General features: G+C 44.0%; 1 long non-coding RNA gene across 1 annotated transcript in view; it reads left to right on the top strand.

The window, feature by feature from the left end:
• The window catches only part of LOC127007363 (uncharacterized), a 115,651-nt gene that overhangs the window by 71,684 nt on the left and 37,967 nt on the right, over positions 1-6,000 (top strand). The gene's annotated exons all lie outside the window — the stretch shown is intronic.

The raw sequence follows: 6,000 nt of genomic DNA, 5'->3' as shown, positions 1-6,000 counted from the left end.
CAGCATGAAGGGACAGAGACAGTGCTAAAAGGAAATTATGCCGCCAAAAGAGAAGATAATTTAAGCATATAGCGAAGAAAAAAAGTTGCTACCGCTATGAGAGGTAAACCGAATGTAGAATAAAATAAAAGAATATATTAAATTAGTACTAGAAAGTGATAAACAAAATGGGTGCTAATTGAATAGGATGAAAAGTTGCTGTGACGTGAAAAAAAATAGTGACACCATTAAGAACGGAAGAGCATTAGTAAACACCTGACTAAACGGTAAAAAAAAAAAAAAAAAATCCATAACGCTTGTAAATGAGTAAAAAAAAAAAAAATAGCGTAAAAATATACAAAAAATACTGAGAGAGAGAGAGAGAGAGAGAGAGAGAGATTATGTAGCGACAGCAGGAAGAAAGGGCGGAGGGTGTGCGTCATGAGAATTAATTAATCGGGAATAGATTGATTAATATTAGTGAGCGACGCCACTCTCTCCGCCGCGGCGTGAGGAGACAGGCAAGCGTGGCGGCGGCAGGGATGAAGGTGGCGGTGACGGCGGTGGCGGCGGCAGATGTGGGGTGGGGCTGATCAGGGAGTCAGTCAGTCCGCCAGCGAACGAGCGGCCCAGCGATGCGCGTTGCCCGCTGACTGGGGAAAGGAAAGTCACAAGAGTCAGACTTTTAGTATATATTTTTTTTACATTACAGGAAACAGGTCAAGGGCAGAAAAAAAAAATAATATAAAAAGCCCGCTCAGTACTGCTCCCATGAATGCAAATAGAGCTAGTATTCGTTCATTTTCGATATATTTTTCTGTGCTGGAGCAGCATATCGTATTTATTTATTTGTTTGATTATTTATTCTCTATTTATTTGCTTATTTATTTTTTAGCACTCCTGATTGGTCTTTACAGTGGAACTAGAATATGATGAGCGTTAGATTCTTTTGTCACATTTAATAGTACCAGTGGATTTTATTAATTCGCCTGTTGTTGTATTTGTATTTGTGTGTGTATGTGTATTTATATTTGTTACCATTGGTTTGTGTTTCATTACCTTCGCTATAAATGTGTTCTTACCTTTTTTTCTTCTTTTATTCTTCTTCCTCATTTCCCACTTTCCTCCATCCGGAACTCAGCGTGTCACTCTTGTCTGGACCACTGGGCGTCGCCGTCGTTCAAGCGCCGCGTCAGCTTTACTTGTTTCCTCGATCTGACGGACGAACGTGCGGTCTTTAGTCATTCACAAGATGCCCGCGTCAGTATTCCGGTATGCCCTACACGCCGCACCGGTGTGAGCTGAGGGACAAGGAGTGACAGCGTGGGGGTGCATATGACACAGACACACACACACACACACACACACACACACACACACACACACACACATGATCCTAGGAATGAATATGGATAAAATGAACCATTCAGTTTTTTTATACTTTTTATTCATTTGTAAATAACCGGAAGTAAGTAGGTGAATATGTTAAAGAATTTGAAAGAACACAGTGCAATAAGTATATACTGTGCTTATTGTTGTAATAAAAGAACACTGTGCCTCGGTACTTTGATTTTCTAAAGGTAATGTTAGACTTATATTTTAAACTCTCACGAATAGGGGCACTTCATTGAGAACATGTAAGGTGCGGAGGAAAAGAAATGTTCTCTTCTTTACAGCAGCTTCAGCGAGTCATTCTCGTTCCCCGCAGCCATTTCCTTGCCATCGTAAAGCTGTGCCTGATAACTGTTATTCCTTGTTGGTGGTTTTGTTGTAGCTCGAGGAAGCGACGTGGGGGATGTTCCCTTACGAGGGAATATTACTGGTAATGGTGGTGCATACTTCAGCCAGTCACAAAACAAGGGGTTGTGTGAGTGTTAATGAGAGACGGGAAGCTGCGTACGAGCACCCGCGGAACGTTAATGAATGGTGACTGACCTTTCCTTTTATTTTACACACATTCTTCCTCCCTTATACGCAGGTAAACGTTACTTTACTTAACGAGTCTTGTTTCAGTGGAATTCCCCGTTGAGGTACACAGTTAGGGCAACCACTGTGGCAGTGTTGGTGTGGTCGTGGCCCCACACGAGCAGGGCGCGATAAGTGCCGTTGGGGTGAGGCGTTGACGAGATGCTGAAGGATCCCGCAAAAATACCGCGGCTGGTGGAGGACTGCCGGAGTCCAACGGGGAGAGAGATGAAACTGCCAAAGATGTTCCCTGAGTGTGGCCATACTTGTCGGAGACAGTGACGTCAGAGCCCAGCGCTGCTACTCACTGGTAGCTGGAATGCTGACGGGAAGTGAGCCTATGGGTAGCATGCACTTCACCGAGCACTAAGCATTACCGTTCCCTAAGGGCTCGTCGCGACCGCCCTCCCCAAGGCCTTGCTTAATGCATGCGCATGGATGATCCATCGCCCAGCCCTGATACTTATAAAGTTTCAGTTATTTCTACAGAATTGGGGGTATCTTTGTAAAACTAGTCACCGAATAGTTGTTCAAGGATGATTTAGATGGAAAAACAATGTTTGCAGCAGATTGATGGTGTATATTCGTCAATAGCGGCAGAAAATTATCTGGCGAATATCAGATAACAAAATATATAAATAAAATTAACTTTGCAATACAGAACACCTGCGTATGAAGGCCAGTAATAGTTTAGCATTTTGTAAACGGGTTGGCTCGAGTCCAGGCATTTAAACGGTCTGGTGAGCACACGCACAAGTCATTCTAAGCGATCGCATGCAATTCCCGTCATGCTCCCTCCCACTCTATGCTCAATTTCGCCATCACGCCTTCAAAAAGTGGCCGCTTGGTGCTACGGGTGCGCCATCATTTCTCCCGCGCTCGTGTCCGTAATTTTGAGGGCGCGGATAGTTGGCGATGCCCGCCCTAAGCCGCCTGCCCACTCATGCATGGCCAAACACCTGTCTCCGGCCTTTGTCTGATTAGTATTACGCTACTTTTGTGTCTTAACCACTGACCAGAAGCGTCCTATGCCCCATTATCCTTGTCTAATGTTATTATCCAGGTACAAGTCTTCCTGCCACTCTGTTCTTTTAGACTTTTCTGTTTGGTCGCCCGTTACTTTCCGTCATTATTAATTAAACAGGATCGCCTTATGCCCCATTCGTATTTTTATTTTTGATTACCTTTTTTTGTCTTTTCTTTCCTTGCTTTTTCTTCCTTAGCTCCTTGGCAGACCGTATTGTTACCCTATTATTTTATCTAAGTACTAGGCAGGGACGCGTTGTGTGAGTTCCACCCATCTACTACAGTTTTTTGCCTGACTTACTTCTGTTTCTTTGTTCCCGCGAGACCGAAGTTGCACGTTATGTTTGAATCTAACTACTGGGAGGAGCGTATTCGTCCCATTCCGCCTTCAGTATGGGCCTTGCATTATCAAAAAGCTACAAGTCTTCTCTTTCCTCAAGTTTATGCGTCTCTTCCTCGCCAGGATACAGTGTTCATCTCTATACCAACTTAACTAGTGAGTAGGAATGCCGTTTGCTTCACTCTTCCATATTAAATGTCCCTTAATTGACCATCCGCTATTAATTTATCCTCCTGTATTGCTTCTGTTTATCTGCGCCCGGTCAAAATAGTGTTACTCCATTTTTGTCTAACTACCAGCCAGGAAGACCTCATGCCCCATTCTTCCTTCTCTAATGTCTTTTAATCATTAATCCACAACTAGTTTCTTCTGCCTTGCTTATCTTCCTCCCTTCGGCCTTTCCGGTAAGAATTACGCTGCTTTTTTGCTGTCTAACCTCTGAGCATGAACGCCCTATTCCCCATTTTCCCTTCTTTAATTGTCCATCCTCTGCTAGTTTCTTCCCCTGCCTCGCTTCTGTTCTGCACTCCCGCCGGACCGTTGCGTCGCCTGCAGGGTCTTCCAATTATAGCAACAATAAGTGGCTTGTTCGGAAACACACCAGCACTGCATCACTGTCTGAGAGAGAGAGAGAGAGAGAGAGAGAGAGAGAGAGAGAGAGAGAGAGAGAGAGAGAGAGAGAGAGAGAGAGAGAGAGAGAGAGAGAGAGAGAGAGAGAGAGAGAGAGAGAGAGAGAGACAAACAGACAGACTGACATAAACAGGAGGTCAAAGACATACATGCATACTGACAGACAAGCAGACAGGGAGACAGAGGCATTCAAATATAGTCGAACAGCGCTGGCAAACAGTTAGACAGAAAAACAGACAGAGACAGTGAGGGAGAGAGTTGGGCGTGGCGTGTTTGTTGACCTCCTTGGTATTCCTTCGGTCGTTAGTTCGTTAGTTTTCTTCGTTAACGGGCGAGGAAAAAAGGAAAGAAGAAAAATGTTCAAAGTGTGACGATGCTGCACCACTTAAGCCACCTGGCCCGCCGCCCCCAGGTGTGTGCCGCTGGGCCTTACGGGCTAGGCAGGTGTGTGTGTGTGTGTGTGTGTGTGTGTGTGTGTGTGTGTGTGTGTGTGTGTGTTAGAAGTTGCATTGTATAAGTATTTTCTTAAAGAATCAAAATTTGATGGGAATTTCAAGGAGAGATCAATTAGATTTTTTCCTTGAAGTTTTAAAAATAGACGAGTAATACCTACTTCCTCATCGGTGAAATTTAAACTAAATCGTGGAAAGGCTAATGCTAGCGTGGCACGAGAACAAGTGATTACGCATGATCAGAAACCACACTTTGAAAATAAATGATTCAGGAAAGTGAGGACGTTATGTGCTCCTAAAAGTAAGATTAGTGCCCTTGAATGTTGCGGAAAAAGGTGCAGATAAATGTATATCGATGTCGAGGCGAGTCCCTAAGCCGTTTTTACCGTCGCTCCGTACCAGCGCCTCTGTTGGTTGTTCATAGGACCAAAAAAAATGACGAAACTAAAGCCTCATTTAACCCTTTATGTACTGTGTATATAATTAAAGATTTTAGCCCCCGTGGACACGTATATATTTTATAATACTAGTTACTAATCGCAGTGGAATCATGAAGCGATTATGTTTGAACAGATCAAGCCTCACAAAAAAGTGATTAAGCACGATATTATGCGTCAGGTAAAGAGGGTAAGCAACACGCGTGATCAGAATCAATATAAATGTAAAGACGGAGATGCAACATTTGGGTCAAAGTTATTGATAAATAATATATCGTACACGTCTTTATGTAACTTAATCAGACGTAATAAACTTACTCGCTACTTAAGCGTGCCACACGAACTGCTGCCGGCTATCGATTTTTCTATTATATTTTTTGCCCCAGCCGAGCCGTCAAGTGTAGCCGCCTTGTTTATTGTCGTTTGCTGCCGCTTCTGCAATTTACAGAAGTCCGGCGGTAGGGCTGGTTTTACAGGAGACTGGTGGGGGTTACGGTGGTGGGGTGGGGGTATGAAAGTAGAAGGAGCAGGAGAAGGAGGAGTAGGAGGCAGGTTTCTTGGCTGTGGAGGTATATTGCTACTGATGCTTCTGCTGAGGTGTTGGCAGGGAGCTGAGGATGTCGCTATGCACACCTCCTGATTTTGTGGTAATGGCGGTGGCTCTGGCATTGCAGGGCCAGGATGAGGTGGAGTGGAGGCAGGTTTCTAGGCTGTGAAATCAAACCTTTTGCTGCTTTTCCTGCTGAGTGGAAGAGAGCTACGAAGTCTGTGTGAGGTGTGTGTAGCTTCTCTGATGCTGTGGCGGTGGTGGGGTTTATGATGAGGGTTAGGGCGCCAGGTGTGGAGGGGTCAAGCTATTGGTGTTGATGCTATGGTCGAGTGTGTGTCGTGCTGTTGAATAGTAAGATATTTCGTGTATGCTTAAAAAAAATTCTGATATCTAGATTTAGGGATTTGATGCTCTGAGTCATATACTTGCTTTTTCTCGTCTGTCTTTGCATATTTTATACGAACTACAATAGGGATTTTTTTTTCTCATAAATCTTTTGTTGCCATAGCCATAGCCGTGTCCTCTGATGTAAAAAAAAAATAGAACTGACTAGACTAGGTTAAAAGCTACAAGAGTGAGGAGAGTCATCTCAATGAAAGTGCAGGAAGTTGGTTGCCAGCC

The sequence above is a fragment of the Eriocheir sinensis genome, chromosome 35, assembly GCF_024679095.1.
Source record: "Eriocheir sinensis breed Jianghai 21 chromosome 35, ASM2467909v1, whole genome shotgun sequence".
Lineage (NCBI taxonomy): Eukaryota > Metazoa > Arthropoda > Malacostraca > Decapoda > Varunidae > Eriocheir > Eriocheir sinensis.
The sequence above is the reverse complement of the archived record's forward strand: the minus strand, read 5'-3'. Positions and strand labels throughout refer to the sequence as shown.